Here is a 10,732-nt window from a genome sequence, read left to right on the forward strand (position 1 = left end):
ACTTTACAGACTCCAACACAGAGGTACACACAGGCTTGCAAAACCACATTTATAAACACTTAAGTGGGACAGCCAAACCACGATAGCAGAAAGCCATTGCAGCCTACTAACTGAAAAATTACAATATGGTCACATATATATAGGCAGATTTCAGACATCTTAAACATTACTTCAGACATTACGTGCTCCAGTCCTGTGGTTGAATCATCATCTCCTTATGTCTACTCTGCACAATTATGATACATGTCAGGACAACATATATATATATATATATATATTGTGCATTTGCGTCAGCAGATAAATCACAGGACAATGACAGTTAATGAATCTAAAATAGCGCAAGTGTACTGCTGGGCAAAAGTGTACGTTCAAACGTTGAAGCCACAGGCAGCTTTCCTTTGCGAAAAAGGGATGTTTATCTATACATAGCTTTTGCAATTTGCAGCTTACAGTAAGGAAACGTCTTGATCAGCATCAGCAGATATCCACATCACATCTGTGATGATCTAATTATGAAAACCACATACAAAAGCTGTACAAAGGTTGTGCCATGAACTTTACTTGTTTAGCTAAAGAAAGCAGCTTTTATGCATCGTTTGCGGTAAACCATTTCAAACGCGGCCTAGTGACTTCAGTTTTCGAAAGGCTTTCATGAATCGCTTTTAGCATTTTGCATTAAAATGGCATGTTACATTAAAATGGACTTAGGCAGGTTATATTGAAATTGCTCTGGCATGTCATATTGTATGAACTGATGGGCAGATAAAATAAATTTTCCAGAAACGGCCCTTTTGAACATCAGTTCTACAATAAGGATTTAGATCACAGTTATGGTACAGTTATATTTCACAAGTCCCTTTAAATGTTCAAATGTTCACATCTCGCACATCAGCTGAAGTGCAACTTTGGTTATCTTCATTGTCAGTACTTTTGTACTCAGAAACATTGTGTTGTTGTGCATGGCGTGAACTCAATTCTAGCAGCAATTTAATTTGCTCCTGAGAATCCTGTAAACAATCTTGATCACACTTGATGATTTGCGAAATGAAGGGTGTGAGGCACCGCTGGGAGAGGAAACTATGGGTGTCGTCGAGGTGAAGGCCTCGCACAGCTGCAGCAAGCATGGATGGAGGTTTTGAAATAAACCTGATATCTGTAGCGCAGAGGGCCAGGAAAGACTGTCCGTGCTTGCAGATGATCTGTTTGGTGTACTCTGCCAGAGGTATTTTGTAAAGAACATGGTCAATGAAGTCATGAGGGGTGACGGAGGCCAAGTCCCATTTTAGTTTGTTCAATGTCACCAGCTCCATTTGCACTAATTCATAAGGTCTGATAGAATTAGCCGTTAGTTAATGGGATGGTTTCTTTCATTTTTGATGCCAAAAACATGCAAGTGGCCTCATAAATTGCAACTGGTTTTCTTGAAGCTGTTCCACAGACAAGATTCTCTCTAGATAAGTAATTGCTAAAGGGAACACTTCTTTTTTGAACCTCTGCTCTTCACATACATCCAGCATCCAGGTGGCCACAATCTTGCGCATGAAGGGCTGCACCTCTTTCTGCACGCACTCAAATTAGGAGGCTGAGGGGGAGCAGCACTCCTCGACCCTGAGCATGGCCTGCAGCACTCTGTCATTCAGGTGATTTGTGTCCAAGTGGGCCCTCTGGAAGCTCTTCACCTTGCAGCACAGTAGCAGGTGTTCCATGTCTGCCCTTCCCCTTGGTGCTCTGCGCTTGTCTCTGGAGCAAAGGTCAGTGTTTATTTATGTTCTTGGTGGCAGTTAGATAGCTTTTCACAGGAAATGTCCTAAAATAATGATGTAAAATAAGGGTTATAGGAATTTCAGGAGTGTTCATATGCCTCACCCCAAAGACAGTTTGTTAAAGATGCCGGTATTCACCACCCTGGACAATCCGCTGTAGAGAAGGAAGCAATGTGAATCAGGATAGAATCAAATGTCAATCAACACAGTCACTTCAGCTTTCGTTACTTGAGGTTATATCATGGTCCCTCTGTCACTCCTGTGATGCTTTTGGGAGGTACGATACCTGGGGAACGTTGCACATTAAAATGGACTTTGGCAGGTTACATTGAAAAGGTTCTGGCACATTATATTGTATTAACTGATGGGCAGACAATACCAATTTTTCACACAAGATTTTTCCCAGTAAAGGAGTGATGGAGATCGGGCTATAGTTAGCCAGAGAGGAAGGATCGGCAGAGGGCTTCTTTAGAAGGCGGTACACAAGAGAGTGCTTAAGGGGGAGGGGAAGTTCCATTGTTGAAGAAGTGATTGCAGAAATCGGACAAGGCTGGAGCAAGGGTGTCGATGTGGTCCTTGATAGTTCTGGATGAGCAGGGGAGAACCTGCTTTTATGAGACTTTCATAGATTGGACTTGTCTAGAAACATTTTCATGGGTGAACAGGGGAAAAGAGGAGAAAGGAGGAGAAGAGACAGCCTCAGACAGGCCAGGAGTGGTAGAGGAGGAGTAAGAGTAGGTAGTGGAACAGAGGTGGACTGGATGTCTTGAGTTTTAGTAGTGAAATGTGAGGCCAAGGCCGTGCAGAGGTCCTGGGAGGGAACAGGAGAGGTGGAGACTGCAGCAGGATTGGCTATCTCCTTGCAGATTTTGAAAAGTTCGGCCGAGTTGTTGGCTACCGCAGAGCTGCAGGCTTTGATGTAGGCTCTCTTCTTAGAGAGGACAGATAGTCTGTACTGCCCTGGGAGCAGGCGGCAGGCCAGTTTGTCAGGGGGTGCGCCTGAGGCCCTCCACTTTCTCTCCGCCACACTACACTTGAGTTTTAGGGCAACAAGGTTGGAATCACACTTTTATTTGGGCTTCAAGCGGATCCTCATGACAGGGTCAAGGACATTCAGAGTGTTAGAGATGAAGGTTATAGAGGGATGTGTCTGGGTTTGAGTCAGTGATAGGTGCAGGAGGAGGAGAGAAAGTGGCAGCAAAAGATTCAACTGACACAGGTGCCATGGGCGCTGCGCTGCTTGCGTGAGTGTGCCAGCGCTGCCGGGCCCGGGCCGTGTTTTTTTTTTTACATTAACTTTGCATCGACTCAGCAGGGCCGGCCAGGCTGGCTGCTGCTGCCTCGCTCGCACTCGCACTTCAGGCGCAGGAAACTGACACACCGACTGCAGCAGGGGGGGGCGGGCAGGGGTCAGGCTGGCTGTCACGCATCATCAAAGCAAGGTAACAACACACGTTGTTGTTACCTTGCTTTGATGATTTGATAAAGCAGGAGGAAGGAAGCAGCACATTAATTAGCAAATTTGCATGATGCCATCGTGCATTATAATTTATGCATCATGCAGATGCACCGTGCAGCCATGGGTGGCATGGGCGTAGTGGTGCTCACTGTCACACTAGTGCTCACTCCCTCGCCTTGTGGGCCTGGGGGGGCCGCCCCCCGGCTCGCCGTCGTCGCTCTGCTAATGAAATTAGCAGGCCTGCGCCGCCTGCGGCCTCCTCCTGCCGCCAGGGCTGGGCCGGGGGCTGGACTTGGGCCGCCCAGGCCCCCAGGGGGCACAGCACACAGTCTGGCGCCGGCCTCCTCCACGCCCGCACGGGCCCAACAAGTTGCTTTCAACTTTTCAGGAAGGTGTTGCCCTTTGTGCAAAGTTGAAACAACTGTTGTGCCTGGGCGGGGCTGGGCCGGGGACTCTGGAATATGGATGTGGCTCAGGCTGCGGCGCTGTCCCAGACTCTGTGTCGCCGGGCGGCGGGCCGCGGCAACTACCTAGAGAATAAATGGGCGTTCGCGGGCCTCTCTCTCCACCATGATCAGATCATCCCCCAGAGACGACTCGAGTACGAGAGAGAGACAGAGACAGCAGCGACCGCAGACGAAGTTCAGCAGGAGGAGCCTCCACCGTCCGAGCCAGGCTGCTCAGGTAAGAGATGCATGCACGGTGCACGTGCACCACTATTCGTTCCTTTCACGTCTGTATAGCAAGGGCCAGTGACTCATGGTGATATGCACTTCCCCTCGTTATCATGGATTGCTGCTGGCCGCGCCGTGATGCCGATGCCGTCACTGTTAGGCGCAAGGGGCGGCCAGCAGCACATCATCTGAAAATGAGCACCACGCCACTTGTGAATGAGGCGTACTGAGCATTTCTCTGGATCTGGCATCCATACACGGCCCGCTCTCATCCATTGTGTACCCCACGGTCCCCACCCCACCACCTTCGTCACCCATCCCATCCGCGATGCTCTCTGTTGCACAAGCCAAGAGGACTTGTGAATGGTGCAGAGTGTCCACAGCTTCTGGGCTCTCTGGCAGGTGCTTTCGTCTTGGAATACAAGCTAGACATCAAACAAATGGGGATTGGGCGAGAGGCGGGTAGTAGATGGGCGTTGACCTATTGGCATGCATGGATGGGGGGTAGAAGGGAAACTAAGAGGTGTGCATAGGGGGAGATGTCTGGGGGAGTTAGGCAGAGTGGGAGGGAAGAGAGGAAAATGATGGTGGAAACAAGGTCAAAGGGGCTGGGAAATAAAGGATGGATGGGAAGGAGAGCTGGGGAGTTGGAGAGTGTGCATACACAGTGGTGCCTCTAAAGGTGGGGGAGGGCAGTGGATGCCTTTCCTAACCCCTGCGCCCCTTATCTGCCCCCCCATGCAGTGAGCAGCAGCAGGCGTGCCGGCACTGGGCAGGCATGTGGAGCATACACACACTGTGCCAAGCTTCAGATTGTCATGAGTTCCTTTCTTGCCCAGTCCAGTCAGCTGAAACGGGTACACAATGAAATGAATGTGGGCTATAGTTTGATATTGCCCCCACGATGCTCCCTGCCAGAAGCCTTCCACTTGTCAGGTCTGCTCTGGCTTTCTTTCAGTAGCTGGTGTGCTATATTCTCAAGGCTGCAGCTAGACATTATTAGAGGTGCTCTGCTCTACATAGGACTGACAGACTGAGTGGCACAGGGATTATCCAGGGGCAACGTGATTGTTTAATGTTTCTTTGCCCTAACATTTTGTGTATTCAAAAATACTCCAAATATTGATCTTACTGTGGCCTACATTTTCTCAGATAAAAGAGTTGCTTGTACATGACATCTAGCTCATCATGCCTGATTCTTCCAGGCTGAGAGCGCTGTAACACAGTACGTGTGTTATCCCCATGTAATGGTACACAATGCATCGACCCCAGCGGGACGCAGCGGACTGGGGCTCTGAGTCTGACCCCTGCCCGCCCCTTTACAGCCGGGGCGGGGAGGTGTAGTAGGGCCCCTGGAGGCTGGAGCCCAGTTTGAGCTTAGCAGCTAGCTTAGCTAACTCTCTTCTTGGTGGCGGCCGCCGGCCGGCGCCGCGGGTGCTGGCGGCGGGCCACTGCCGACTCGAGTCGAAGAAGTGGGGCATATTTGTCTCGGACTCACTCGGGCACGCCACGCACCGGAACAGCCCACTGCCCACAATGTGTTCCTTTTGTGGCACTGGGAGTTTTCTGTTAAAATGTGATCATGCAAATTGTGCAATTTAAGAGGAACAGGGTGTGCCGTGGGGCTGGGGGCTTGAGCTGGAACGGTTCCTTAACTTCCTTTTGTGGCACTGTTTGAATAGTGCCCAAGGCGGAGTTTTCTGTTAAAATGTGATGCAATGTGCAATTTTAAGGAACAGGGTGTGCGTGCGGGGCTGGGGGCTTGAGCTGGAAACGGCAATGTGTATGTGTTCCTTTGTCTATGTAGCAATAGCAAGCATTGAACTCGCTGAGCCTTTTTAATTGTATTTGGTAATGTATATGCTGTTGCCTATCTCCGAATGCACCACAGTATCTATCCCTATCTAAATGATATGTGGAAGTGTACTTTTTCATGAGCGTTGTCAACTTTTTACATAACTGGCCATTAGTGTACTATTTTAACAAATTTGTTAAGTTGTGAATTGACGCGATTCACGGATGATGGTTTGAGGGCCACTTTTTTTAGGTGAGGGGTGGGCCACTTTTCTGAGGCGAGGGGTGGGCCACTTTTCTGAGGCGAGGGGTGGGCCACTTTTTTTTGTGTGTCCGGGCCTATTTCTAGTCCCAGTCCGACCCTGGGTCTGAGGAGATCAGAACATCCAGGGTGTTCCCTACAGAGTGAGTCGGGCCTGAGGGAATACAGATAGTAGATAGTAGCAATGGCCAAAGAGGATGTGGGAGGGATGCAAAGCTTGTCTTGTAGAGCAGGCTTTCAAAGGAGGAATAGGGCTGGGTTGGTATGAGGGAAGAATGGATCCACTCAGGGAAGATCAAGGCTACTCCACTGCCAGTGAGGTTGGGACGAGGCTTTGAGATGATCTTTTAGCCATCTGGGAGAAGGGAGTCAAAAGCAGTGACTGAGCTAGCATTGAACTACGTCTCAGTAAGAGCGGTGACATCAACATCAAAGTCTTCAAGGAGGAGGCAGATGTTGGAAGACTGTTTTATAGTGGAACGAGAATTCAGCGTGCTAAGTGAAGTCGGTCACCACCTTTGAAGGTTTTCCGAGGAGGGGTATAGGGAGGCGGTACACCCATCGGAGGAGGTGAAGGAGGTGCTGAGAGAGAGGAAGGAGGAGTAGGAGGAGCAGGAAGTAAGTTGATGGGAGATGGTAGGCGCTGGTCAAAAAGGAACAGATTGGACTGAGGATCTTGGCCTGTGATAGTGCCATTGTGATAGATATTAATGATGCACCTCAAGGATGAGAAGCCAGCCAAGAGATCTTCCCGCCTAGTGCCACCATTAATCAGTGAAGAAGTGGAAGGGGAAATCATATACAGAGTGCATAGCTCAGGAGAGGTAACAGAAAAGAGGATGTCAGTGACAATTTGTCTGGCCTTGGCACTAATGTAAGTGTCTGCGGATTACAAGTAAATAGATCTTTTTTGAACTTTTTCTTTCTAGACTTAGTGAGAGAGTGGGGATATGTGGTAGCATAGCAATTAGAGTAGATAGAATAGATGGAGAAAGCCATAGGATGAGGTAGAGAGGAGAGTGCGACAGGAGTAGATACTGCACAGGCACGAGCCAGTTAACCAGGCGGCCTAGCAGCAGGGGTAGACTATTTAAAAAAGCACACCTAAATGTGACTTTGCACAAAAGCACTAAAATAGCACTGTTCACTAGGCAGCCCAGCAGCTCGGGGTAGACAGTTTAAAAAAGCAGACCTAGATTTGAGTTTGCGCAAAAGCACTAACATAGCACAAAATTGGAGGTTGCAACAGTTTAAAAAGCCCACCTAGATTTGAGTTTGCGCAAAAACACTAAAATAGCCCAAAGTGGAGGTTGCGACAGTTTGAAAAGCACACCTAGATTTGACTTTGCACAAAAGCACTAAAATAGCCCAAAGTGGAGGTTGCACCAATTTTAAAAATGCACCTGGTTTTGATTTTCGCGAAAGAATGCCAGTGCAGCATTAAAAGGGGTTAGGTACAGCATGCTGCAGCAGCAGGTGAAAAAAGATGTACAGTAATTAACCATTTCACTTTGGAGGAGGATGCCGTTAGTAGTGTGGCTGTGAGCTGAGGGAGGCTGGAGTCAGTAGGCAGTCATGTGGGGTTGATGAAGCCCAAGGCAGGTGATCTAGTGTGCTTACTGGGGCAAGGCAGTGGCACATTGTCAATGGTCTTGGATGCAAGAAGAAGATAGTTTGTTCTGTGGTGGGTGGATCAGCGGTGCGAAAGCATGGGGACACCTTCCCGCACCAGATAGGGTCAGTTAGGGAACTTTGTTGTGGGCCTTTGTGTAGGGGGCCGGTCAGCCTGCCGGTTTCTGATTGACCCATAGTGCCGATGGGATAGGCAGCCATCTTGGAAGCAGGATGCTTTATGGAACAGCGAATAGCACAATGTGCACTTTTCAAATTTTGCAAGCAAAAAGTGATTCCATGCGCTGCGGTAGAAGTGGGCATCATCCGTAGGGAGAAGTGGTATTTTGTGCGGAAGAGAGACTGATGATGCCTAAGTCGGCAGGCCTCCAGGACAGGATACACCCCAGAGGTCAGGTGAAGGTAAAGCAGAAGGCAAGGCAGGCGACCAGCACATACAGTGTCGATAATAGTTGGTTGATAATAGTGTTTAAAGAGGTTGTCAATATCAATTCCAGTTAAAAGTGGATATGGGTTTCTTTGCAGGCCGGTTCTGATGCCCACTTATGCTGGCACTCATTACATAGTACTTGCAATATTGTAAAGGTGTCTGTGCAATAGTGGGTCAGTAGAAGGTTGGTTGATTATTTTGAAATTAGATTTGTGGGTTTTGTCATTGTTAGTGTCAGAGACAAGTGGTTATTGGTCTGCCTAGAGGCCAGGGCACAGGTCCAATATTTCTTGCAACTGAAGATGCACTAATTGCACTGTTGTAAAGAGACAATGTTTGTTGAGTTTACAGTTTTAGCGCAAAGTGGGATAGGGTTTGATTGCAGCACAAGGTCTATGCCCAAATATTTCTTTTACTGGTGATATACTGTGTGTGTGTAGTGTTTGGGTGTGTAGCAGGTTGGCTGGGCAAAAGACAGCTGCCCCACTGCTAATTTGGAATCCTTAGCAACGCGGCACAAAGCGCTGCCGTCCCCCGCATCTCAAAGCTGCTTTTGCATCTTAATTTAAACATATGCTCACACAGCGTGTACTCACCCGCTGTATATGTTAATCTTGCCAAAGTGCATCCGAATACCATGAGGGTTTCCCCCCTCTAAGATGGCCGCCTATAACTCAGGTGCTGCCCCTCCTCCTTTGTTGTGAACCAGCCCTTAGGAAACCACATCAAGGATTGGCTGGTGCCTTCCTGAAATCCTCATTGCGATTCGCCGGCAGGCGAGAAGCCGGCCCGCCTCCTAAGGCCAGGCTACAGAGGCTTCCTGTCCTAAGCCTGTCCAGAGACTGCCAGAGCCCAGACCCTAAAACTCTGCTTGCACGCCTCTTTGTTGCCAGATTCACAAGCACTGCTCATGATCCACCGGCAATACACGATCCGGTACCCAACAACGTGAACGTGGCACCGTGAGTACTGTGATCAACCACCTCAACCACCTCAATTGAAAGACTGACGCCCTCATGACTTGCATCAAACACTGTATGCATGCCCCCTGAAACCTTTGCCTTAATACAACGCCATATGCACACATAACCTTGTGCTCAGCCAGAAGCCCGCGAGAAGTTATACTTTGTTTGCCACAACTGTAATGTTTAGCGTCCCTCCCCACTACAGGTGCCATCACACGGTATCACAATCTCTCGACTAAGGGTGCCACTCCAAACCTTAATGATGCCCTACTATCCCTCACCTCAAGAGTGACACCTCAACTTCACTGTATTCTGGTCCAGGAGTGCTGATTTAAACCTAGATGCTGCCACAGGGCACTGTATTTGCCAAAGTGTTTCCCAAGCTCACTGTATTATGGTCTAGAAGGGCTGATTCAAACCTAGATGCTGCCACAGGGCACTGTATTTGCTAAAGTGTTTCCCAAGCTCACTGTATTATGGTCTAGAAGTGCTGATTCAAACCTAGATGCTGCCACAGAGCACTGTACTGCTAAAGTGTTGCCTCAACCCCAGATGCTCTTGTTGTATTTCTGCTGCATTTAGCCTGTTGCTGCGCCGCAGGGCACTGTACTACTAATGTGTTACCCAATGCCACTGTATATTAGACCAGGTGTGCTAGCCCAACTCCAGATGCTATCACTCTACTTCTCAGCTTAATAGTGCCATTTTATATCCAGGTGCAGCCCTATCACAACCCAGCCTTGAGAACTACTCTGACCTCCCACAGTACCTAGAGTTCCACCGCCCTACGCCTCAGCTTCTCAGCAAACTATGATTATCTGGCTCATTCTCACTATGTTCCCCTACTGCATAGTGCAAAATAATGTACCTTGCAGCAGCAACAGTTATGTTGCCTATAAGAATGGCCTAGTCAAACTTGGATGTCCTAGACACTACCCTCTCCCCTGCCCGACACCCTTCCTACCCCTCCTGACACCCTTCCCTTCCAGCAACCACCCCTTCCACACTACGCCCAAAGATAGCGACCAGCCAGGCAACTCCACCCTCAACCTCTCTCCCGATCATCATAAACCCAGCGATCCAACTAAGCCTGAACCTATACACTCTAGTAACAGGACCCTCGCCAGACCCTACAGCAACACCAACAAAAAACCTGAGGACCCCAACAAACCCCAACCACCCCCGCTAAAAGGTGCCTTACTCAATGTTAGATCCCTTGCCACCCACCCAACGGAAATCGCAGACATCATCCTCACTAATGATCTTGGCTTACTTGCCTTAACCAAAACATGGCTACACAAAGCATCAGGTCCCTACCTATCACTAGCTATCCCGGATAACTACTCTATCCTCAGAGCTGATAGACCTAATGCTAGGGGAGGAGGTATAGCTTTCATATCTAAATCAACGTTAGATTGCAGATCAGTCTCCTCCTCATGGCTCAAATCTTGTGAGCTTTTCACAGTCAAGCTTCAAACCTCTCCCAAAGCACAATCTTCTTTCACCTCATATGCAGGCCCCCAGACCCCCCGGGAGCATTTGAAGAATACATTACCTCACTTATTGCTGAAAACTCCAAACCTCTAGCTCAAACTATTATCCTCAGATACTTCAACCTTGGTTACAATGACCCTAATGATGCCCCAGCCTTATCACTAGCCAACACCTTAACTGAGCACGGCTTGACTCAAGTTAGTGTCTCACCCACACACCAGAAGGGCAGAACTATCGACTGGGTAGTGGCCCTCAACTT

General features: G+C 48.7%; 1 pseudogene; it reads right to left on the minus strand.

The window, feature by feature from the left end:
* Nucleotides 1–866: 866 nt before the first annotated feature.
* On the minus strand, nt 867–1,706 carry LOC138515570 (G1/S-specific cyclin-D1 pseudogene; annotated as a pseudogene).
* Nucleotides 1,707–10,732: the final 9,026 nt, after the last annotated feature.

The sequence above is a fragment of the Ambystoma mexicanum genome, chromosome 6q (assembly GCF_040938575.1).
Source record: "Ambystoma mexicanum isolate Mex_15411 chromosome 6q, UKY_AmexF1_1, whole genome shotgun sequence".
Lineage (NCBI taxonomy): Eukaryota > Metazoa > Chordata > Amphibia > Caudata > Ambystomatidae > Ambystoma > Ambystoma mexicanum.